At 38.4% G+C, this 27,407-nt stretch overlaps 1 long non-coding RNA gene across 1 annotated transcript; it reads left to right on the forward strand.

Annotated features, from left to right (window-relative positions):
* Positions 1-837: 837 nt before the first annotated feature.
* On the forward strand, positions 838-18,096 carry LOC127569035 (uncharacterized). The gene is made up of 3 exons (XR_007956134.1): positions 838-859; positions 16,578-16,653; positions 18,045-18,096. It is a non-coding gene; the product is annotated as an uncharacterized LOC127569035 (long non-coding RNA).
* The last annotated feature ends 9,311 nt before the right edge of the window (positions 18,097-27,407 follow it).

Raw genomic sequence — 27,407 nt, forward strand, 5'->3', positions numbered from 1 at the left:
ATGGGAGTCTCCTCCAATGCCGGGAGATGTGGGAGGCGCCAATTCCATTTCCAACTAAACAGAAGGGGGAGAGAAAGGGGGTGGGGGGGGGGGGACAATAGCTGGAGTCAGCGACTGGGACATCTGCTAAAATAAGAGCTCGGACAATGTGCACTCCTTCTAAAAACAATAACACTTCAAAACAACACGGCCTCCATCCCCAACACCACTCCCTCGGCACACCAAGCTTCAAGGGATGCGCTTTCTTGTTTTCGAACTGAGTTTTATTCCGTGAGCAAACGAATCGAGAACCAAACACGCTCGAAGCTTGTATCAAAACAAAATAACAGGGGCCACAGCAAAACAAATCCAACCATATTCAAAACCTAATCATATACTCTGTGACAGAGGAACAGTAAAGCAATATTTGGATCGGAGCCTTCAAACATTGCAGCAATTTTACAAATTCCTTTCTTTATCCGTGTCGTAAGCAGAAATGGCTCTCAGATTTTTGTATAATTGCATAACATGTCTGGTATCACTCCGTGCAATTTTATGAATGAAAAGAGCCAAAACATTTTTTGATGGCATACTCCAGTATAGAAATAAAATGCATGCTCAATAAGCACTTCTAAGCTAGAATGAGCCCAACACCTGCAGTATGAACTGGGGCGAAATCTGTCTGTAATCCCCGAAACAATTCGATTCTCGGGAATGGAAGGTGGGTCGGTGCAAAGTGGAGTGGGGAGTGTGGCGGTGGCTTGGGAATTGCGGAATCGCATCTGCTTCGGTGAAACCAGCTGAAGGAGTTTCATTGCAAATTTTCAAATTCGATTCCAAGACTTTCGGTCGCTGGCTGAGGGAATAAGACCACTTCTATGTAAGGAAGGAAAGTGCTTTTAAAACATTTTAGCCCGGTTAAGTATCAACTGATCCACTGGATCCTGCCTTTCGCTGATTCATTGGTCATGACAACCATGCGACAGATTAAGCTGTCAGTTTAAAGAAATATCAAGTATATCTTCGACTTTCAATGGCGAGCTACAAACTATTTGAAAGTTGAAACCGTACTAAACAATCTGGTGCACTTTGCTACCGGGACACGCTCGCCTCTCAGTCCCTCGCTGTTTAACAGCTGACCCCACACGCATTAATGAACCGTTGAGAAGTTGTTGAAAGAGGTTCAGTATTAAAGCGTTGTAATTGTCCTTTAACGGTTATGATCCATGACGGTTCGATTAGTCAAGCTGTTAGTTTTAATCCTGTAGAAAAAGCGAGGAGCGGGGGTGTTATCTTGCCCCTTGGACAAAGCTGCATTTAAAAATGGACAATGAGAAATGTACAAAACGCTTGGTCTGTATAATAGCAGCATATGTGCAGCGATGCAGCAGTGCACAGATTTAGTAACTGTGTCATTTTGTTCCGCTATGATTGAAGTTTGGATGCCTGGCGTTTCCACTCCCCCCAACACCTGGCGACTGAAACTCCTTTGCAGATCCTCGTTTAACGCGCCATCTAGTGCCCATATAGAATAATGGCCAAAAATGATATATTCACCCCCTACAGCCACTCGCTCACCCGTTTTTCTTTTGTCTATGATTCTTGCTGCAATTTTGTCCTCTTGTTATTCCTTTGACTAACTTCGCTAGAGCCTCTTTCGTTTATCTGTCATAAATCGTTGATTTATTTCCACTTGGGAAGCTCCTGGAGGGGGTAAACAACTTGCCATTTTTTTTCCACTCTTTTCGATCGACTTCGTCGTCTTCTACAAGTCTCCTCCCCACACCCGCCCCCTCCCAACTCGTGGGTCCCTAGTGCGCGGAGAGAAATTGTGAACTTTCTTGAGGTATTCTGGTAATAAAAGCACTTATCGTGTGGGAAATGATCCGGTTTGCAACGGCGTGGGGAGAGAGAGCTGTTTTGGTACAACGCCTGCATACTGTACAGCACCTTTAAAAAGCTTGCCGTTGGGTTCCCCCCTGTACTCCTGATTGAGCTCCGCCCTGAGCTTTTGAGTCATTACACTTTGTGGTGGTAGTATGTCTAGGAAGGACGCATCATGCTTAAAATAGGTCACTTCGTTAGCGAAGTTTGCACATTTAATTGAAATATTTCTATTAAAAGTTGCATATACATTTAATGGAAATATGTTGCAAGATACCTACCGGTGCGCCCTCAATGACGCTGTTAGTCACATCTTGTCGAAATTGTGATGGCATAAGTTGACAATGGGGCGGAAGATAATGTTCCTCTGTGTTTAAATTTCAATTATTTTCAATGTTATCATATTCTCTAAAATTGATTTCTCATTATAATTAGTTTGGCATTTTTACTCTACTTTTTAAAAATTGGTTTTGTACTGAACCAAGAACATAGAAATTTTGACAAAATATATCGAATGAATATTAATGTTGTGGATGAATTCCATCTTCACAAACATACAGATTATTTAAACGTCCTTTCACCTTATGTGTTGACACCACAAAGTAGCATTCAAGTCAAACTTACAGAACTTGTTTTCAAGTCTAAAAGGTTATAGTATGTGCCATAGATACGCTGTAGGAATTAGTGGAAACTTCAAAAGTATCGACATGGTAGAGAAAAAAATCTTATCGATAGGATCCTTGTTCACTTTCTTTTTACATCACTGTAAAGCACAATCTTCGCCTGTTTTCAATTAAGGAATGGAGAGAGTCGTTTAACACCTTATCACAATTGTGAAACTTCAAATGAAGTAATGCCCTTTAAAGTACCTGCTGTTATGTCGGCAAATGTAGCAATGCCCCTTAAACAGCAATGCCACAGCCAAGAGTCAGTGTCATACAGCACAGAAACAGGCCCTTCTATTCACCGTGTCCATGTGGACAGTCGAGTAACCCGTCTTTACTCAATCTTGTTTTCCAGCACTTGGCCTGTAGCCTTCTGTGCCCTGGTGATAAATAAACACGATAGTTTTCAGCACCTGCAGTTCTTTTGATTTGCAATAAATGCAATCTGTTTTCTGGAGTTCATCGATAGAAGAACACTGGAAGAACTTACCGAATAGCAAAATCTTTAAGGAGTGGCCTGGGATCTTTTAAAATGCGCTCTAGTCTTATACATTCATCCAAAAAGCGGCAATACCGATAAATGAAGTACCCCACTAATATTACAACTAATGACGATGTGTTCAAATTCTTCACTAGAACTTGAACCCCGCTGCTTCAGAGATATTACTAGAGCCTTACTGAAATTTGGCATAGCCAGATTGTCATGTTCAAAATAGAAACTGGAATATCTGGAAGTATTATACACTATCTGATAAGACTTTTTGTAGACCACCTAATACTGGAACATTAGATCTGACTCTGTCCTAATAAATTAACAGCTACAATATATTAAGATATTCAGTTCATCATGCACAACATGCATTTCCTCTGGTACATTTGTCTAACCCTGTAACTGTGTACAACATTTCTGAAATATCTTTGTGGCATTCCTAATCATGGATGAATTTATCCAGACAAGGTTACCAACAGATTTATTGTGTTCTGGTGGGTCATCCTGCCTTCGTGATTGTCTTTCAGACTCAATTGTTGTTTCCTCAAAGTGCAAAATACAATGTAAAACAGACTATGAGCAATTAAACAATGCCAAGCCAGGTATAAATGAGGAATGGCACAGTACAAGATCCCTTTCCCAGCTTTTTCATTGATTTAATCAGACTCAACCAATTTCAATCCCCCTCCCCAGCACCACCACCCCCCTCTCTCTGCGGCTTTTATTTAGATGAACATTCTGGCATTTAAAAAATATATTTAGATAAGCACTTGAAATGCTTTGGCACAGAAGGTTATGGGCCAAGTGCTAGAAATAGATTTGGTATTGATAGGTCCTTGATGGCCAGCATGAACACAGTGGGCTGAAAGGCCTGTCTCTATGCTGTATGCCCTTTATGACACTTCAGTTTCCCCCCCCCCCCCCCCCCCAGTCATACTTTGCCAATCTTCCTTTGAAAGGTATGATGAAATCTGCTTCCTCTAGGCTTTAAGGCAGTTCATTCCATTTGAGAGAATCTCAGTGTACCACCTCTGGTTATGTTGTCAATCACCACAAATTGCGTCCTCTAGTGACCAAATATTCTGCTACTAGAAATTGCTTTACCTCATTTTATCAAAATCTCTCATGATCTCAAACACCTCTATCAATTTTCTGCTGCAAGGCAATGACTTCAGCTTGACTAGTCGCCCCATGTAACTGAAGTCATGTAACCTTGGCACCCACTCCAAGGACTTAGATATCCTTCCTATTGTGCAGCCTACAATTGACCACAGGACATCAGCTGAGACCATTTGATAACTTGCTTGCATTTGCATTCTCTATATTTATTAATAAAGCCTGCAGTCCTCAACCCTTTTCAACTTTCCTGCCATTTTCAAAGACTTGGATGCATTCACTTCAGATCTCTCCACTTCTGCACCCACATTAAAATAGTGTAACAACTTATACTGCGTTATCTGTCTTACCAATAATGTATTGCTCCATGCTAAATTTCTTGAACCATTTTTGTGTCCATTTCACTAGTCTATGTCCCCCTGAGGTTTGCTATTATATTGCCCACCATCTATTTTTCTGAGTTACATGTCACCAGGAAACTATGAAAATATGTTCTGTGTACACAAGACCATCTGATTAATACATTTCAAAAAAAGCAGCAGTATTGATGCAGTCTCCCCAGAATGCCATACAGTTATTTATCACTACACCTCACTTACTGTGTATGAGCCAGCTTCATAACCCAGTGACACTGACCTTTTCATCATGGAGGCTTCAATTTTGATAATAATTATTTTGTGATAGCTGTAAGTGAGATTCTGATGCCCGTGACCCTCATCAATTTCCCCCATTATTTACCAAGGGAGAACTTTCCAAAAGTGACTTTTGCAAGTAGAATATTTTGCACATTTTATTTTATATACTCAGACTGTATCAGCATGATATGCAAATAGTATACTAAGATGCTATTTGTGTACCATTTCTGTACAGTCTCCAATTTATTAACTGTCCTACCAATCAAAAAAGCCAGGCATCTAATCTGCAACATAGTCTACAAGAGATACCACAATTCACTTCAATTATACTTTCTAACTTCTGTATCATGTTCCTGTCCTTATAAAACAATACAACCTCTGACTTTCCATGCATGGCCCCATGGCATTGAAATACTAGTTGGATTCCACTGCTTATGGAATATATATCAGAACATTTATTAATCAGTTTACGTACTGTTGTTCATGGTGCATTGGGAGAATTCTTGGGTCTGAGCTGATTCAGGACTTCACCCTTCGGCACTGAGCATAGCTCACAATCTGAGAGCCTCCTGTAGTAGGGAAGAGGTTCACAACTTCACTTTTATTCAGATGTATCAGTAATTAATACCAGGGATCAATGTACAATAATTACTACAAATTAATGGCAAGTGAGAACTTTCAGTCACCTTGATCCCAATCTTACTGGATATGGGGATTAGAATGGGGCTGGCAATGTAAGCATGCTTGACCAATTTTAGGTTAGACTTGACCCCTTTCTGAATCTGCCTTTAAGGACATGGAGCTAGTGAACTTTGCATTTAAGTTTACTATTTTTACTATTTAGTGTGAATTGTTAAAGTTAATATGTGGCTTTCTCTGCAAGGCACCAATCTGCTTGACAGACAAAGTGGAACTAACATTGATTCAAGTGTAGTGATATTGCTCATCTAATGTCAACTTTAAGTTGAAAACACTTTACAAAGACACAGTTGAAAATTAAAACAAAAAGCAAATGCTGGAAATTAAAATGCTGGAAATGCTGAATTAAAAACAGAAAATTTTGAAAACATTCAGCAGGCTAGGCAGAATCTGTGGAGGAGAAGCAGAGTTAACATTTCAAGTTAGCAACCCTTTATCAGAATTGACAGAAGTTGTAATATCCAAACATGTATTGTAGACAAGTAGGATGTGAGGGGATCTACACAAATTTTATTCCTAATGTTCAAATTATATCTCAGTAAGCTATTTAAAATAATGCTAAAAATATAGAACACAACTTGAGGTACATCATTTCAAATTTAGTAAGAAAAATCCACCCACTTTCCTTCAAAAAAAACACCAGTTGACTTCACCCAGGTGTTTTTCCTTTGCATTATCATTGAGGTTTTACCTAGTAGATTTATTTTTAATATTTTGTTCCAGGTATTTGGTTTAAATTAATGGGTATTGAACTGCAGAGTAAAATCATTGTGAAAATGGGATTGATCCTTCAGCTGTGGGATAGAATTGAGGCCAGACTAAGGAGACTGAAGTAAAAACATAAAATGCTGGAAGTGTTCAGCAGATCAGGCAGCATCTGTGGAGAGAAAACAGGGTCAATGCTTCAGATACATGATTTTTCTTCAGAACTATGAAAATACTTACACTTGAAGAAAACAAGATGGAATGGAGAGAACAAAGGGAATGATTGTACTAGGATAGATAACACTGAGTGGTGTCAACTAGGAAAGGATGCTGAGAGCATGTTAATGGTAGCTCACCAGCCTGGAGGAGGTGTAAATAGAGGGAGGACATAAGAGAAAAGAAAACCTGCTGGAACTGTGTGAAAGAGAACAAATCTGAAATAAAAGAGAATACAGAGAAAGCCCAGCAGGTCTTAGAGCAAAGAAAGAAACTACCATGCATCGGAACTGACCGGAGACTGAAATACAAAAATAAAACTGCAGATGCTGGAAACATTTTGAAGGTCTGCTTCAAGAGACTCAAACCTCATCTGTTAGTAGTAAATGTTCAATGTAAAATCTGTTTGCCCATATTTTGCTCACTTTCTAGTGGCCTTGACCCCACGGCACAAAACGGACATTACTTAGAATTGAATTTGCTAATTTCACTCAGAGGCTACTGGATGGCAGGAGTGTTATATAAAATTCAGAGCACAGAGGCAGCCCAACTGTTATAGACCAATGTTTATGCTGCACAAGAGTACCCTCACAACTGATGTCATTGCAGGAAATGGCAAAATACTATGAATTATTGGGTTGCTTATTTGCCATCTAACTAAGCTATACCTGACAATTGAACACTTGATGCTGACAGAGTGTGCATGTAATAGCAAGAACTTATTTCCATTATTGGTTAAAAGAAAGACATGAGTTCCTCCAGCCTACAAAATACAACAAAAAGGGGGCCATATAATAGCTACTATTCATGAATGGTGTATTACTTCAGAATCAGAATGATGTAACCAGCATAAGTGTTACTGGATCAGATTAATTATGACTTAAAAATAACTCTGCAATCCAGCTGCCAGTTATGCCTTCTCATAAAGAGACAATATTTCATCTAGAGCCTGTGGCAGCCATGTCTTCTTTGGCTTCCCTCACATGTGAAATTATCTTTATGCTCAGTAGATTTAAGCTGAGGGCCTCATAAATATGAATGTGTTAACCCTCACCCTGTAGTATAAGCAGAACATACCATATATCTGGCATAAAAATAGGATAATGGACAGAGTTTCTATTATTAGTGGTAATTAATTTTAACATAATTAAGATAAGACTCTGACTGCATATTGTGAAATTGTTTAGTAAATATATTATTGTGGTGCACATAAAGATATCATGGGGAACATATATTCAGAGCCACACTTACATTCCACAATGCCAAAAAACTTCTGCAAACATCACCATCTAGGTGGCATTGTTTGCTATTATCAAAGCAGATGGCAAAAAATATTCTCAGTTCAGTCAAGAAGAAGCTATATGCAATTATAGAGCAGCACCTATAAGAAGAGGCACGATCACACTTGTTATTTGTTACTGTGTCCTGTTCGCCTGCTCTAAACCCTCTTTTAGCTGTGGTGTCAATCCTTGTGTGTCTTTATTCAAGTTTATATGTTTACTTGTGCTAAATAGATTATGCTAATGAGATACATAAATGCATTCAACTAGTATTTTGGCATTTTAATCAGAAGGATTTTCCTCTGGAAGCCTTCATTAGGATTCTTATAATCTCACTTGTCAGTAAGAGAAACAGTAATAAATGCCAAAGGATCTTGTTTTGTATATGAGGCATTTAAACATGAAAAAGACAAACATGAAAATAATTTGGAAATTCTGCATTTCTATTAAAATGTCAAACTAGCAGAAAACAGTGCACTTATTAATTCACTTTGCTACCTAAAATTCTAACAAAATATTCTTGTAAACATTACTAAGTGGCTTTGAACCACTCCTTCCATTTCAACACACTGGCAAGGAATTTTTGGACTTTTCTTTGTAACATTTATACTACTGATCTGAATATTCATTTTTCCCCATGTTAAATGCTAGTACAGATGAATCGCAGAGGATAGGGGGAAAATGTAACTCATCTGCCAGGAGATGCATATGGTCAGGATTATGTTTAATTAGGATTGTAACAGACGTGCAAAACATTTGTTGTTTGACTCATTTAGTCAATAATTATGCAACTGAAGATAAATCAAGTATCACAAAAAAGACTTTGGTAGTTGGCAAGAAGCTAAAATAAAGTTAAAAATAAAGCCAATTAAAAGTCAGAATTAGTTCTAAACACAGGAAATACACTGCCTAAACTGGCTGTTGTCAGAGTTTCGATGGTAGTCTTTCATTTACCCGGAACTAATTTGTACACAGATGTATGAAATTGCATGTGATTTTTTCCACTGATTCTAATTCAATTGGCCTCAGTGAAAGTGAACCTACCTCCACAGAAATTACAACTCAATTTTCTCTTAAAGTTTAAATGGGGAAGTTGAATGGGACATCCACTAGGGATAGTTCAAACAATGAATTTGGACAAGAAAACTGCTTTCTAAGTTATTAAGTTAAAATTTTGAAAAACATCCATTAAAAAAACGACTATGTGACTTTGAGCCATGCCTTGGATTTCAACACACACAAACAGACACACACACTTTATTTGTTTCAAAGTCATTTTTGAACTATTCTGTCTCATAACTTTGCTTTATTTTTATTAACACTAGAGTATCCACCTATTTCTTAAGTCCTCTCTATTCATTCTAATGTTTCTACTCAATAAAAATTAGGACTTGAATTTTCTACTTAGTTGCACTCAAAGAAAAAGGCATTCAGGGCATAAAACAAGTACGTGCTCTAAAAGAAAACAGAATTATGTAAATACACTATGTCCAAATGTCCGCAATCCTTTATGGTTATTTATTGATTACTGCATTAAAATACAACTTGCACTTAAGACAAGTTTTTGCATTTTCACATTTCCTGTGGGTTTTTACAAATTAAAACCAGGTTTTCAGTCGCTTGAAACTGCTGCAAATCTACTGCCGGCTCTGAAGGAACTTTTTCCTCAAACTTTTTTATAGTCATCTTGTACTCCAGCACCTTAAGGCTGCTTTGGTTCTGATGCAATTATGTTTAAAGAATTACTGATGATTTATGCATGTTTACACATATTTTATGTTCAGACATTTAGTAATGAGATTAACAGGAAACATAAGCATAATGACTTCAGGAATGAACACATTAACTTCAAGTTTGACCATATGCAAGAAATTCCAACACTCCATGTTTGTTTAATATCCTAATATTCTCTTGGCCAGCTTCCATTATCCTAAAATTACCTAAGGCACTAATGCCTTTATCCTGACCTCTACCAAGTCACATTCACCTATCAACCTAATTTAGGCTCCACATGTGCCAATCTCTACAAATTTCTTTAGTATGTAAGAACATAGGATGCAGGAGCAGTAGTAGGCCAATCAGCTCCTCGAGTCTTCTCCACCATTCAGTCAGAACATAACTGATCAAATCTTGGCCTCAACATCACCTTCCTCACCATAACCATTGACTCCCATGCAGTTCAAATATCTGTTGATCTCCATCTTGAATATTTTCATATTTTCAATGACTCTGCCTCCACAGTGCCAAAGAGTCATGACCCATTGAGCCATTGAGAAAGGAAATTCCTCTTCAACTCAGTTTTAAATTGGTGACTCCTTATTCTGCAACTATAACATTCTCACCACCCCCCACTGAGGTAAAACATCCCCTTAGAATCCATCCTGTCAATACCCCTCAGAGGCTTGGACATTTCAATAAGACCACCTCTCACTCTTCAAAAGTCCAATGACTATAGCCCCAAACTGCTCAACCTTTCTTCATATATCAACTGGTTCAGCCCAGGAATCAACTGAGTGAACCTTGTCTGCACTGCCTTCCATCTTCCTCAAATATTGAGACTAAAACTTTATGCAGTACTTCAGTCAGATCAGCACTCTATGTAGTTGCAAAACTTCTCTTCTTTTATACTCCATAACCTTTGCAATAAAGGTGAATATTCCACTAGTCCTCCTTTTTACCTGCTGTACATGCATGCCAACCCTTTGTATTTCATGCACCTAGACCCCTAGATCTCTTTGCACCACAACTTATAGTAGCCCCACTCCATTAAAAAAATGCTTTCTTGTTCTTCTTTCCAAAGTGGATAGCCTCATGTTTTCCCACATTGTACTCCCTCTGTCAACTTCTCCACTCACTTAACCTAATTGTGTCCTCCTCACAACTTGATTACCCACCTATTTTTGTACATCTGAGAATTCTGCATTCCCCTAACTCTAGGCTCTTGTACATCTGCCACTTTATTTGCCTCACTATTGGCAGCAGTGACTTCAGCCATCTGGGGCATAAGGATTGGAATTCCCCTGCTGATTTACTTAACTTGAGAATATTAAGGCAAAATTTTCACTTCAGCTGTTCTGAATGACATTTAGCAATTTGTTGCTATGGGGTCACACTCAGTAGGAAGTAGACTGAGGTGGCAAAATTATTTAACTTGGAACTGAGAGTGAGAGAAGACTTTTGATTCCTCATGTTGAGTTGGATTCAAGCTGAGGACCCCTGAGGTGAAAGCACAGTGTACCAGAATTCAGATGTTTTTATATTTTAAAGGCCCTTCTTCATAAAGTGACAGGACTGCAAGTATCTATAGATGATGAAAGAGAATTAACCGAATAGATTATCTTACACTTAGAATATCTGTTTAATCTTACAATAATCTGAAGAGGCTTTTATCAATAAAATCTTTGAATAAGTAGAGAATGTTAGTTTGTTCTTAAAAGTACAGCAGATATATAAAATTAATTCTTAAATCCAATGTATGTCACAAAATTCTATTAGTCTTTTCACAAACATGCACCAAGTCTCCAGAATCAAATCTCACAGTTTGGTTTATGTTAACGTAAGGCATGGGAAGGTAGGTATAGTAACCAGTTATTTGGTCCCTTGAGTCTGTTCTACCATACATGATTGATCTGTGAAGTAAGTTCTCATAACCCCCCTTTGCCTCAAGTCCCTTAACACATTTGGTTGACAAAATGTATCAGCCTCAGATTTAACAACTGATCAAGCATCAGTAGTCATTTGCAGTTCTAGGTATCTATCACCATCTGCAGCCCTGTATGTTAAAAGAGATTCCTACCTTCATCCTTGAATGGCTTGGTCTGAACGTTTAGAATGTGTCCCCTAGTCCTAGAATTTCCAACCAGCAGAAATATTTTCTCAAAATCTACCTTAATATATTCAATCATGTAACCTTACAATCTTCTAATACCAGGGAGCATGTTAAATTTACACTGCACTCCAGTATAGGTGGGTGACTGGAAATTCGTCCTCAGTGAAACTGTTAAACACTCTATATAAAGCAGAAGCACGTTTTACCCTGCCTCTGAATTTCTTTTCAAAACACGGTCTCTGCTGGTACTTCTGGGAATGCACTTCTAGGCAGCATTGTGCTCAGAACTGCTCACAGTTTTTCAGACATGATCTGTTGAGGGGTTTGTATAGCCATAACTTAACCTCTACGGTTTTGTATATCACTTGTCTGGTTATAAGGGGCAGTATTTCATCAACCTTTTGTTGCTTTCTGTATCTGTCCATGGCACTTTAATGGTCTGCAAAGATAGTCTTCCAGGGAACCTTAGAAACTCCACAGCTTCTAGCTTTTTATAATTTAGAAAATACTAATTTCTTTATTTTTCAGGCCCAATGTTTATCCTTTTACCTGAAATGAAATCTATTTGCTCAATCTATTATTGTCTCTTCATAATTTACTACTTCAGTCTATGCTGCTTATGATGCCGTCTATCTTTGTGCCATCCATAGAGGTGAAGTCAAGTGTCATTCACAGATTGCTGTAGGGGTGATAGAAGTTGACATCCTAGGAAGCAGCTCATCCATATAAGGAAAGCCAGCTGATGGGCACTTGAGGTGCTCAGCAGCAATGGATTGTTGTGAATGGACGAGCAGAGGGGAATACTGGAAGAAGTCATTGTCAAGTCAAGTTGAATTTATTATCATATACACAAGTACAGTGAGGTACAGGTGCAATGAAAAACTTGCTTGCAGCAGCATCACAGGCATGTAGATTCAGACAACACACAGACATTAATTAGACATAAATTATACAAGACAGTGAAGAAAAAGACTGTGCAAAGCAGGACATTAGTACAAAAAACACAGTCAGAAAGAAGTCCATGGTAGTGCAAGAGGTACATAGACCAAGAAATTGATGGCAATGAATTTGACAGTGATGGGCAATTTGTATCATCCAGGTCTATCAGAGAGCAGTTCTCCTTGGAAGAGGCTATAACCATGAGTGACCATACACTGTGTAACACTGGGCCTCAGGAAGCAAAGCATTTCAGACGGGTCTAGGAGGAGCTCTGCCATTAAACCTTTCCTTCATTCTAGAATTTAAGAGTTAGATTATAAGAAACACTGTACTCATCCATCAAAAGCACTCAGGATATGGTTTAGGAGCCACACCAGTGAGCTGGAGAAGCACTAGAGTGAAAGCCAAATGGCCAATATATTTCTTCCTCAGAAAGTCAACAGCATATAGAAGATGCTCTTCACATTCCTGAATAGATGTGGAAATCCCCTTCAGTACTTACCAGTAATATTGGTGTACTGTATTGCACAACATTGCAAAGCAGAAACAATTGCAGATGGAGAAGGCTAAGAAGGCTCATCACTCATCTTAAGATGTGGAAAGCACAAAGGAGGAGGACGATATAGAAGTCTAATACCAGTCGCCAAACCAGTCCCTATGTTGCTGGTCAGGACGCCTGAATATCAAAATGAAATCCTTTGATCTGTTTCCCATTGTCGCCTTTCCTATGTACTGAACTAATCTTCAACCAGCACTGGCCAATGCATAAAGTTGTTTATGGATATTCATCATGATATAAGTGTAAGGGCAAGGTCAGCAGTTAGGGTGCAGTGAACAGCACTGGTAATTTCTAAACTTGATTTAATGTTAATAAACTTGACAAAACATTTTGTCAAATGCACTTGGTGAATCACAATTTCTTACACTTCCAACTCTTCTACATGATGCATGCCATCTGGTTTTAGCAGAGGTTGAGACTGCTGAGGCCTTTTGGCCTCTGGGTTTCAGAGTCCTCACTGACTTGGTATTGATTGACCCATCTGCATCTGTACAGAAGCAGACCAGCTAGAGCAGCAGTACATTGATGATGTAGGTAATTTTGAGATCACCTACAGTGTAGAAAATGGCCAACCTCATTGAATTTCACAAGCTAAGAAGTGAGCCTGTGGGACCTGTGACCACTTTCAGGCATACTTTGGATGCCTGTCACCATAAGAAGGATAACAGATACCTTATCTGAGCCCTTACAATGATTCACTGACTTTTACCGAGCAGTATAGGGGTATTGTGACCTCAGGGAGGGACGATGGTAAAAGGAGATATGGAATTGAGAACTCCACTTAGAACACTCATTTCTCATCTGGTGCCTGTAGAATGTACCTGAAATGCAGCGTTGTTTATAATGTTTGTAATATTCAAGCCCTATTCTTTGGCCTCCTCCACTGCATTGTTTTAATGATTTGCTTGGCTTGGCTCGGTTTGTTTACACCCCCAGCCTGTGACAGCTTCATTACCAGATTTAGCACATTGAAAGTCTAAACAAGATACCACATCACCCTTGCTCTCACAATATCAAACACATTTCAATTTGTGTGCATTGAAACTGTTTGTATCAAAATTTATTTTTGTCCCAAATTCAGAGCTTGGAAGAATTTAGCTCCCACTTAAGCAGCACCACTATGCTCAAGAAGGTACCTGTGGCAAAATCAAGTCCACAAAAGTCAGCCCCTGCTTTCTTGTCATCTTTGTCATAACCTTTCTTAAATTATGTATAATCATGCTGATTAATGCTTCAAGTGTGCATGTGACCAGTTGGTGCTCTGGTAAGTGGCACCTCTGCCTGCATTTCATTAATCATAGGAATTTGCTTGTTTTGTTAAGAAACCAGATGGGAAAACATAAATACATAACCATATTAATCCTGTTTGCCATTGTAATATATCACATGCACTATTTTATACTTGCACACAATCACAATGCATGGATATTTTGAAATAATGCGTGAGGCAAATTACAGAAGGTATGATTAATATGATGCTTATCAGCTAGTCCACACAGCCCTCCAAAATGCTTGGGATAAAGGTTGTCCAGTATCCCTTCCTGAATCAATCTAATTTCTTCCTGAATAAATATATTTGTTCATCTTGTATTTGTGTTGTTTGCACTAATGGAGTCCTCATTTGTTCCATTTTGTAGCATGAAATTTTCAAGCATTTGTGACTTCAAATGTAAAGCAGCAGAGATACAGATAGGGCAATTTAGTCTATGGAAATTATATTTTCCAGAGCATTCTCTTCACCATCATGACATAGACAATGTAATTCAGTTAATTTTTTCTCTTACAATCCAATACCAGAGGGCATGCATTTAAGGTGAGAGGGGGTAGGTTCAGAAGAATCGTGAGGGGTAAGTTTTTTACTCAGAGAGTGGTGGATGCCTGGAATGCATTGCCTGATAGGGTGGTGAAGGCAAATTCACTTGGGTCTTTTAAAAGGGGCTTGGATGCGCACATGAATGAGAGGAAAATGGAGGGATATAGGCATTCTGTAGGTAGGAGGGATTAGCTATGTTGGCACAACATTGTGGGCCGAAGGGCCTGTTCTGTGCTGTACTGTTATGTGTTCTATGTTCTACATATTCTTTCTTATTTGCTGCATTCAATTTACTCAGTCTGGTATTGAAATATCTCCAGGTGCATGTACAGTATATTCTGTGTTTAGTGACAATATTGTTAGCTTATATTTGTGCTTTATTTTAGAAATCATGCACTTTATTCTGCATGATCTTCCCAATGCTTCATGTGTTTATCAATGATTGCACATTGTTGATAATGTACCTGCTCAATTGCTGGCTCTGGACAATAGTGCTGCCCATCTACTTGGAACAAAAAATATTTTCCTTTACCAAGTTCACAAGCACAACTACATATTTCTTACGATGTTCTGATGGAGAATCTTCAATGTGAAATTTCAACTACATTTCTTTTTCTACTGATGCTGTGTGACCTACGGAGTATTATTTCAAATTTCTAGCATCTTCAGGTTTCTTTACTTTCAAAGACTTGTTTCTTTCAGTGGTTTTTAACTCTTTAAAATGTTCTCTGCTTTACAGCTGGATTAATGGCTCTGCCAATATTAAGAGGAGTTACATGGCTTGTTAGTTCCTTGTGAATCGTTAAAGATCAATAAAGCCTGTCCACTGTGATTGGCCATTAGATTCTTATTGCCATTAATGAGACTCCATTTTCACAAATTGCATGGTTCACAGCCACGTGTTCCTGCTCTTTTGTTAATGAGCTGTAAATTAGAATGATAAATTAGACTATTAACCTGTGTTTTGACGTGGGGAAGTTAAATGTGAGTTGGTATTTGGGGAAAAAAATGTTATTCTTGAACATACTGGGGTGGAATTTTGTATGTACTAAATATGGCTCAAAAATAATCCTGAAATATTATTACTTGATGGGTTATAGTTTGTAACAGAGTCAGTCAAATCACTTAAAAACCCTGAATGATAATAATCATGCTTGAATCAATGACCCATCTATTCTATTCCCCTGTCCCAACCAAGCAGGGCTGGCTTGAAAGTGGGAGAAAGCTTTAACCAAAACTATGGTTTTCTAGTTCACCAAAACAAATTTTTGATGATGTTTATTAATTTTAATTTTTTTCTGTTACCTGATTAATGGTCTGTACTCTGTCATCATTAACATTAACATTTGTTCCCAAGTTAGCTGCCTCTAACCTGCCTAAAGCTAGCACGCTGTTAAATATAGAATGAGTGTCTTTGGCATTCACAGCTCACAGTTCACAACTGAGAAAAACTAATTTCAAATGTAAACTGATAAAGCAATGAATGGAAGGCTGCAGACCAAATGCCAGTAAGTGGGAATAGTGTAGATAGGTATGGTGGTCGGCATGATCACAGTGTGCTGAAGTGTCTGTTTCTCTACTGTATGATTCTGAAAGCAGATTCCACCCCCCCATTCCCAAGGGAAAATGTTGAAATTAGAGTTTATTTAAATGCAGACCAATCATCAAAATTCAGGGTAAAGGGGGGGGAGGTGGTTAAAAAGCTAGCCTAATTTGTCTAATGTTCTCAAGTAGTATCCATATTTATGGTTATTTGTCTCTTTAATAGTGCAAGTAATAAGGAATCCAGTGGAGTTATTGCCTTTGAATGCATTCAGAAGTGAGCTTCAAGACATTTGAGAAGGGTGAGCCAATGGATTATCTGGGCATGTTCTTATGTTGGGAGAAATAGAATGATCCCTGTGAAATAGAATCAGATTTATTATCACTGATTTAGATGATGTGGAATTTGTTGCTTTGCAGCAGCAGTACAGTGCAAGACATAAAATAACTATAAATTATAAAAATAAATATATAGTGCAAAAACAAAGGAACAACAAGGTAGTGTTCATGGACCTTTCAGAAATCTGATGGCGGAAGGAAAGAAGTTTAGGATTCTAAAGTGTCCAGATAATGTGAATTGTGATGATCAATTCTACATGCTCAAGATTGATCCAGAAGATCCAAACAGCACTTAAAAATAGATAAGTTCAAAACTAATATGTAGAAACAATAGCCCAATGTTATTATTCCTACCTATGGCAGTCTCTTTCCACCAACTGCCCTACTTCTCGTTACCAACTTCCCTAGTCTTAAATGATGCTGCTCACTCCCAGCTGTGGCATTCTGGTGCTTGTGTTCCTTACATCTTCCTGATGGAACTACAATGTATAATGATGTCTTTTTGCCTTCCTTATCATTTCTGTTTTCACCCTTTATAGGGTGGTTGAGGGAATAAATTATTGAGCAAGGGGTCAATCATTGGAACATACTCCTTTGGAAAGCAGTTGGTATTGTAGCAGAAGGTCCGTATTAAATTAAGAAATAAAATGGATTTCTTTCAAAAAATAATATCTTGAGATACATATGCACACACAAACATAGAGATCAGGAACAAGAGGAATACCACCCGGTCCCTCAAGCCTGCTCTGAAATTTAATAACACGGCTAATCTGATTGTAACCTCATCATCATATTTGCATCCACCCATGGTAACTTCTCAACCCCTTGCTTATGAAATATATGTTTACCTCTGACGTAAAATATTCATACTCTGCTTCCACTGCTCTTTGAGAGAGAGTTCTGAAGACTCATGGCTCTGAGAGAGAAACGTTTTAACCTAACTCCACCTTAAATGGGTAACACTTTTAAACAGTGACCCCCAGTTCCAGATTCTCCCACAAGAGGAAGTATCCTCTCAAACTCCACCCTGTCAACACTTCTTAGGATCTTGGCAATCAAGTCCTCTCTTCTAAACTCCTGCAGATAAAGACTTGCATGTGCAATCTTTACTTATAAGGTTAACCACATATTCCAGGTATTAGTTGAATAAACCATCTCAGAACCGCTTCCAGTGCTAAAATGTCCTTCACTAAATAAGAAAGATTTGAAATACACATAGTAAGTGCAGCATGCTTTTTTAACATGGGCCAATTTTCATTGGATCTTTTTATCAGTGACTTCAGTAACCTAAATATCAAATATGCTTTTTGAAGAATGTATATCAACAGTTAACTTTGGACCTATGTTTCTTAAGGTCTCCACCACTAGAGGAGGAATTCCTTGCCACGTGTCTGGATTTGTTGCAGACTAATTGGTAACGATCAATTGCTATGATTAGCCAATAACTCCACTATTCTTGCATCACGATAGAAGGCAAATAAGGTGAGTTTTAGTCTTTCCTATCTTCCATTTCCTGTGATTCTATCATGGTTAAGATGGAATTGGCTGCAATAAGAAATAAAACAAAAGTTATGAATATTCTTATAACCTCTGAATGTCCCAAAGCATTTAATAGCCAATGAAGCACTTTGTAGTCCCTGTTCTAACATATAAAATGCAAAAGCATTTGCATTCTGTAAGTTTGCACAAGTAGATAATGACTGGACAATCTGCTTTAATGGCATTGGCCAAGGGACAATTATTAGCAAGTACTCTGGGAAGAAGTCTCCTGGACTTGTTTGAGCAGTGATGAGGGGCTTTTTACATCCACCAAAGAGACCAGATGGGTTTAGAGGCTATGGGCCAAATGCGGGCAGATGGAACTAGCTCACTAGGTATTACAGTTGGCATGGACGAGTTGGGCCGAAGGGCCTGTTTCCATGCTGTATGTATGACTCTATGACTTAAAATTTATCTAAAAGGTTTTACCTCTGGCAATGCGGCGTCCCATGGTACTGCATTGCACACTCAGCTTCAATCATATGCTCAAATGTCTGGAATGGGATCTGTGCCCACAATCTTCTGCATCAGAGGCAAAAGAGACGCAACTGATTCCTTGAGTACTAAATTCTATTTGATTTTTACCTCAATGAATAAAAGCTCAAAGCACTGGCAAAAGGTAAAATTACAGCAACCAAAAATATCGCCAACTTAGCACAAGGTCATTAAACATATACAAAACTCTATGAAAACTCAATAAGGAGAGGAGATAGAAAATGTCTGGACATTCACTCCAAAACTAGTAAAGAATGGAGGTTTAATGCAACAAATTTACCCTGCCGTCAAGATGGAAACTTTAAACCTTTTATAAGCGAACAGTACGTAACTTGTAATACTCTAGAAAATAAAATGCAAAATATTGCAACTGAGTCACGTTTTTCACAGCCTTGGGGAATCTCAAAATACTCAGCAGCCAGTAAAATACTTTGAAGTGTAGTCATTGTGGTAAACAAATGCAGCAGTCAGTTTTCAGGAAATCCGAAAACAGTGTGAGACATGACTGGAAAACCTGACATTAACAAACAAAAACTGCCAAGGATATTTGATCAACTTTAGCAGAGAGACATTCCAGCACTGTGGTTTTCCATCTAAGGGAGGACAAGACCTCAGTTTAATGTCCTGCCTGAAAAACAACATACAGTGGTCTTGCAGTATTCTACCGATGACACTTAATTCTGGATGGGAACCTGTAACCTAGTGACTCAGAGGTGACAATACTGCGGCTGAGCTAAAATTGATACTTACAACTTGGTCCGCCTATATTTTTGAAACAATTAGCTGTGTCCTTTTTGGTTTACGTCACTTTATGAAAAGCCCATTGCTTGTGGGAAACAAGTGCTTTTGGGGTGTTGGAAGTTTAACAGGTTCCCCAGTTGGCCAAAAAGTGGAAGGGATTATTTGTGGTGGGATTTTACTTCAGTTGAAACCCTCTGAGGCTTTTTATGAAATCATAAATTTCATTCAGCTTTCTGTTAAATTTTATTGGCTTTTTCTTCTCTTCACCATACCAATGTTGATTAATTGTGTATGACATTAAAAGCAGGAGATCCCTATGCTTTTAATTTGTAATATTTCTCAGAATAAATGAGTATATTTTTAGTCAACTTACGTACAAACAGATACATAAATATATATCTGTATTTTAGTTCAAGATACAAATTATATTTCACTACTTTTTCTTTTATATTAATAGAAGTTAAGCTGTGAGAAAAGATATGGTACATAGAATTCTGCCAATGAACGTCAAAAGAGAGTCCTGGTATCTAAAATGTTAATGATGTTAAAATAAATAATAATATAAACCTTCATTTATAGGGGAGTTTTTTTTCCTTTCATTTTGTTGTGGAATGATAACACACAACTTGGTATCATGTTTGGCACAGATATTGTGGGCCGAAAGGCCTGTTTCTGTGCTATACTGTTCTATGTTCTACATACTTTAAAAACATTTATATCTGTAAGGCACTGCCTGAAAAGGTATGGAAGCCAATTCAATAATAATTTTCAAAAGTGAGCGAGGTACTTGAAAATTCAGGAGAAAGAGCACTGGAGTAGGACTAATTGGATAGTAATTTCAAAGAGCCAGCACCTATATGGATCGAATATCATGCTTCTCCGCTCTACTATTCTATGGTGTGATGTTAATTTCCCTTTTATTATGTAAAAAGTTTTAACAGATTTTCATATCTGTTTGTTTTAGTTCATCTTTATTGTACTAATTTGCATTTTATTCTCCTTCATTATTTTTCAATAAGAACAATTCCATTATCTGTCAGCCATATGTATTGATCACATGGTTAGATCCTTGAGATTTCAGGGTTACCTTTTGCTTCATAGTGATATCCTTACTTTTATTTGCTTTGGGATAATCCTGAACTGCACATTTACTGCTATTAAATCATACTATTCTCAGACATTCCAACACACAAGAAAAACAGAGACAAGCTCTCCAAGGCCATTGAAAACAAAAGTAATTGATACTTTATTTTGCTGGTTTGTTCATCGTTCAAAGCTCTTGACTCTACTACATGTAATTAAAAATGAATTTACAATGATACACGTTTGATGTTAGCAGAGTTGTCTTGCAATAAAGAGCAATGATATTTCCTTGGATTCCAGTGTATAATTTGTGCATTTTAGACCAAGAAATGAGTCATCTATCTCTGGGCACTTATATTATTGAATGTTTGGATCACAGCTTTTGTCATTTCTTCAATGAATTTGATTTCCTTGTGCTGAAACCTTTTTCCACAGCAAGCTTTGACTATCTGCTTTTCCATGAGTTACATTTGGCTTTCACTTTCCAAGCCTTCAGATCATCTATAATTATAATTATGGCCCAATTCCGAATTGGCAAAAAGTACTCTTCCTAGAACTTGGTTGTGTTTAGGCAATTCTGAAAACATGATAAAAATGAGATAAAATAGAAGAAAAAAGACAGCTATCTTTTTCCAATAATCCGTGTAACTTTGAGGACAACTTTATAAAATCAACTAAGATACTCCAACTCTTTTAGAAAACAGTTCTGTGAATAAATGTGCATACTGCAGTAAAACAGGCATTGGAGAGAAAAGGGAAAGAAAAGCTGCAAATTTTCTGACAGGGATTGAACTGGATGTGTGAGAAGGTAAAGAAGTAAACAGACTGTCCTGCTTGGGTCTCATGCTGAATTTGATTAAGTAATTTTTTTCACTAGCTGAGTGTCTGTCTCCGTTATAGATTTCAAACTTCACTCAGAAACTGTCTAGCTCTCTCTACGCCTTCCTGGGTGGTGGCAGCGCTGTGATGTCCTGAATACCAATAGTGAAGCTGAACATATGTGAACCTTTCTTAATCCTTCTAATCTGCCTTCAAAAAAACCTCTCTGAAAGTGTAGGCAACATCCAGATCTAAAAAGCTACTGAGCATTTTAATGACAAATAATCTTTGTAAAGGAGTGTCTCGGCTGGAGATGGAGCTTATAAACTACAGCAGGTAGAAATAACCGCTGTATTACCTCATGTAATCTCCACTATTCAATGTCAGATTAAGTTTGAATGCTACGCGAAATAGACTTCTCTTTAAAACAGGAGGCTTTGTCCCAACGACAACTATTAAGCAGTAATTAGTTGTGACACAGAATTACTAGAGACACAATTGTAGCTGGATTCTTACAAGAGCTTTGCTCTGATTAGACAAAATGAATAGACTTTGCTGATTTTCCTCCTTCAAAATCCATCTGGATGCGAAAGTTATGAGGAGTTTTTGCAGCTTGCTACCTCAGAATTACTGACAGGACATGCATAACTCAGTGTCATTAGCATTCTCGCTTTTTCAATCTTGATTAGTGGTCTTGTTACTAGCGGAGAAGTTATTGCCATGTGAAGACAGTCATCCTGGATATAATGTAATTCTCTTGCCTCCAGCAAAGCAAGAACAGAACTCTAGTAGGTCATTTTTAATGCACATCCACACACCTAAAGCCTGAAATGCAATTCTAAATCACTTAGAAAAGAGAAGCACCAATTTTGCTTTGTTATTTCATTTTGCTTAGTCTTTGTGAATTGATGACATTGCTCTGTAACCTTGATGTCCATTTCTCCAATCCAATCATTCACTAAAATATAACTTCCTTCTCTCATTCCATTAGACTACCTCATCTGTTGGCTCCATTCCTAAAACTGATAATGATTTGTAAATAATTGTTTGTTGTCACCATGTAGCTGACTAAACTTTCATCACTGTGGCAGCAGTATGTCTATGTTCATCTCTGGAGAACAGCCATTCAATTTGTTGCTGTTACTCTCTCTTTTCCTCCTCAGTTATTACTATTTTCCAAATAAAATAATACTTAACTGGGGCTCTATTCAACTTTTTCTACAAACAGTGTTGCAACTTTTATGCAATTAACGTAATGCTGTTCATCATTTTTATTCCTCACATCCGTCAGATGCAGATGTGTACATTGACTTCTCCCCCCCCTCAAAAAATTAAAAAAGACATAATTAGAATCGCTACTATGGAAAATAAATTCATTGAAAGGAATGCACGGTGGAGAACTGATGATAAGATGTATTTCTAGCTTTGATTTGCACTCTTATGAATTGCATTTCTCTTTTGGGATAACAAGATTGGTCAATTTATCATAGGCCATAAAATGCTTCTTTTGACAAATGTGAAAAAAAGCTGTCATTTCTCTTTGTAATTAATGTCCCACTAATGAAATCAAGAATATTGTGCATTCTAAAGCCAGGCTTTCCCACGACGTTATTAGTATTTATGGATTAAAACAGGAATGCTCTGATTTTGAATGAAATAGTTTCAGCTCCTAATTTGCACAGATACAGATGACCTTATAATCTGAAAATTTGCTGTAATTTTGCATTTGTTGATCTGGACTGAAAAGCTCTACTACAAAAATTACTGCAAATTTTGTTTCTTCTGTAGCAAGGGAGTGTCTCACATTTAGAATCAACTTAGGGCAAGATAGTTCACTTTTGGGATATTCTTTAATGTGAAACTGTATCATTTATTTATGCAGTGCCTCGCTGCCATCTTTTAAAAGGAAATAAAACTTTTCTACAGACATTTTTTCTTTTACATTTTGATGAAGAATGATGTTCTTGAAGCAGTATTTTCCCTCACATGTGTATTCAGTTAGAGTACTTTTATCACACAGATAAACTTCTACAGTCTGTGAGACTACCTCTGTAGTCAGAAATTAAAACAAATTCTGGAACAGCACAGCAAGTCAACTTTAACCCAAGAAAGAGAGAAATCTCTAGGTTTTGCCACTCATTATGTTTTTAGTCAAACTGCTGTACGTTCTCAACATTTTACGTTTCAGATTTCAGTACATGGCAATTCATTCTTGATCTTTTCACTGATTAAAGTCCAGGTTTTCTTCAAACTACAGTATTTATTATTCTTATTCTGACTAATATCAATGGAAGTGACATTTTGTAAAGGGGAATTTTCCTTCAGCTTCTTTCTGCTTCTCTGTCTTTCTGTCAACATTTTCCTTGGTGAACTAAAAATGATGTTAACAAGAAGTTATCAGATCTTTCTGCTATAATAGTTTTCAGAATGATTGGAACTGCACCACATAACTAGGCCATTTTGTTCAACATGTCCAAGCCAGCTAAAATTAGAGCTATAAACAGAAACTACTCAGCAGGTCAGACAGCATCTGCAGAAAGAGAAACAAAGGTAATGTTTCCGGTAGAAGGCCCTTCAATCAGCTCTGAGAAAGTGAGAAAACCAGTTAGTTTTAAGTTGCAGAGGGAGTGGGGAAGAGATGGATAGGGGAAAGGATTGTCTGTAATAGGATTAAACCAAGGTTCCCCAGAGTGTTTCAAACACTTATGGCACTGTCTGGTTAATAGATTAATGAAGGCAGTTAGTGAGAGGGAAAACTCACTGAGAGGGAAATTTTAAACTGTGTGATGCAGGTCAGAGTTGCTGCTGAAACCTGAAACCAAAAGCACAATACTGGAAGTGCCCAGTGGATCAAACAGTGTCTAAGTAGAAAGGAAAACTGAGTTAATTTTGCAGATCAATAACCTTATATCAGAACTGGTCAGAAACAGAAAAAATGAATTAATTGAAATTGTTGAATTCAATACTGAGCCCTGAAGGTTGCAATGTACCCAGACTGAAGATGAGGTATTCTTCCTTCAGCTTACATTGGGCCTCATTGGAACAGTACAAGCAGCCACAGGCAGAGAGGTCAGAGTAAGAGTGGGATGGAGAATTAAAGTGACAGGCAACAGCAAGCTCCAGAGGTAAACCACATTGTAGTTGCCCAATCTGTGGTTGGCTTATACAAAGTAGAGAAGGGATATTGTGAGTACTGAATGCAATGCACAAGGTTGGAAGTGACTCTTAATACTTTTATTAATTTTAATTAACACATCTCAGGGAATAGGTTAACTGCAAATATTCATTAGAAGCCACTGACTCCCACAGCTATCTCAACCGTACTTCCTCCCACCTTGCTACCTCTAAGGAGTCAATTTCACTTTCCCAGTTCCTCCATCTCTGTTGTATCTGCTCTGATGAAGAGACTTTCCACATTCTGAGAAGTCTTTTTCTATTTTACCTTAATTAATGATGTCTTATGAGGATAGGTTGAGCGAGCTAGGGCTTTTCTCTTTGGAGAGAAGGAGGATGAGAGGTGACTTGATAGAGGTGTACAAGATGATAAGAGGCATAGATCGAGTGGACACTTTTTCCCAGTGCGACAATGGCTAACACATGGGGACATAATTTTAAGGTGATTGGAGGAAGGTATAAGGGGGATGTCAGGGGTAAGTTTTTTACACAGAGAATCGTGGGTGCATGGAACGCACTACCTGCAGAGGTTGTGGGGGCAGATACATTAGGGACATTTAAGATGCTCTTAGATAGACACATGAATGATAGAAAAATAGGGGGCTATGTGAGAGGGAAGGGTTAGATAGATCTTAGAGCAGGATAAAATGTTGGCACAACATTGTGGGTTGAAGGGCCTGAACTGTGCTGTAGTGTTGTACGTTCTATGAAAAAAATAGTTTAAAATGTAAGTGAATCATTGCCTCACTGGAAGGGACTGTTTGGGTCCCTGAATGGTGAAGGCATGAGATAAAAGAGTGGGTGTTGCCTCTCCAGTGGTTGTGTGTGAAAGATCCATGAGATTGAAAGTAGTAGGTGGAAATGTAAGAGTGGATGAGGGCTTTGCAAAGGGAAGGGTCGCTCAGAATGCTGAAAGAGGAGGGGAGGTTTAATGTGTCTGGTGGTGGAATTTCATCAAAGATGACCGAAATTGCAAAGAATAATCTGTTGTATGCAGTGGAAGGTGAGGATCGGGGAGTACTACTCTTACTGGTTGGAGAAGGGGTGAAAGGAGCGGAGGGGGAAATAGATGATATGTGGTCAATGACCCTGTCAACTATAGCGGAGGTGAAGCCATAGTGAAGGTAAAGGGAGGATATCTCATAAGCACCTGTGTAGAATGTCTTATCATGAAAGCTGATGTTATAGAGACAGAGGAAATAGATATTGCTGTCTATTGGAGGTTAGACACAAATATCCATTTCAAATCTATGGGCTTGAAATGGATATTGGTGTCTAATCTAGATAAGATATCTTTATTAGTCACATGTACATTGAAACACAGTGAAATGCATCTTTTGCGTAGAGTGTTCTGGGGCAGCCCGCAAGTGTTGCCACACTTCTGGCGCCAACATAGCATGCCCACAACTTCCTAACCTGTACCTCTTTGGAATGTGGGAGGAAACCGGAGCACCCGGAGGAAACCCACGCAGAAGTGGGGAGAACGTACAAATTCCTTACAGAGAGTGGCTGGAATTGAACGTGGGTCGCTGGCCCTTGAGACAGAGACAGAAAAATCCAGAAAAGGAAGGGTAGTCTTAGAGATGGACCACGTGAAGGCGAAAGCAGGGTCAGGAGTAAATGTAATGAGAATTTCAAATTCTGTACAAGTGTGGGAAGCAGCACCAATACTGTCATCAATGTACAGGAAAAAAGAGTGAAGGGAGGGGGCAGGAGTAGGACTGAAACAAGTATTGTTCCATGTCCCCAACATAGAAACGGGCTCAGCTTGTGCCATACAAGTTCCTAAAGCTACACCTTTGATCTGGAGAAAGTGAATGGAGTTGTTCAACGTGAAAATGAGCTCAGGCAGACATATGAGTGAATTGGTGGAAGGAAACCAGTTGGTCCTCTGTTCAAGAAAAAAACAGAGGAGCCACCAGAGCTCCCTGGTGTGGGGTGAAAGCTGTAGTAGGATTGTATGTTCATTGTAAACACAAGCTGTTTGGGACCAGGAAACTGGACACTGTCAAAGTGATGGAACCCATCATGGAAATAAGTGGGAAGGGGATGGAACAGGCGAGAAAGTACAGAATCGAAGTAGGAGGAAATAGTTTGGTGAGGCAAGAGCAGACTGAAGTAATGGACCAGCCTGGATTGTCCCGCTTGTGGATCCTGGGGAACAGGTGGAAGCATGCTCTGTGGGCTTGGTGGATAATACGGCTGGAAGGAATGTGTCTTGAGGAGATGAAGTCAGGGAGATAGTGACCTGGTGTTCAGTAAAGAAGTCATGATTGAGATGGAGGTATCAAAAGTATCTGACTGTGACATATGGCTGCTGTGATTATAGATATCAGTTGGCTAAATCACAAAAACACCACTTTTGTTGGTGGACTTGCTGACAGTTCAGTGTTGGTCCTTTTTAATTGACTTTAAAAACAGAGCTGATTAGTTAATCCCACTTCTCGTGTTCAGTCCCGGGCCATGTAGGTTACCACACAGTAAGTGTTCACCAGAGTACTTTTTGAATGTGATACAGTGTCTCCCCCTTCCTGCCAGTGAACTATGGGTTCCCACCTCTCTCTGAGTGAATTTTCTTTTTCTTCAAGATCCTGTTAATACCTTAACCAGTTGCCTTAAATCTATGCCCATTGTTATTGATGTCTCTGCAAAAGGGAGAAGATTCTTCCCATTCACCCTGTCTAGGCATCTCCTAATTTTACATCACTCAATTAAAGCTTCCAACATTTTCATTCCAAAGAAAGAAGCCCACCCTAGACAATCTCTCCTCATCTCTCCAGCCCTGGTAAAAATCCATAAAAATCCTTTGTAAAACTAGACTGCTTCAAAGAAAATGGTATTTGCTGATTCCAGAACATAGTTAAAT

Source organism: Pristis pectinata, chromosome 4 (genome assembly GCF_009764475.1).
Source record: "Pristis pectinata isolate sPriPec2 chromosome 4, sPriPec2.1.pri, whole genome shotgun sequence".
NCBI lineage: Eukaryota > Metazoa > Chordata > Chondrichthyes > Rhinopristiformes > Pristidae > Pristis > Pristis pectinata.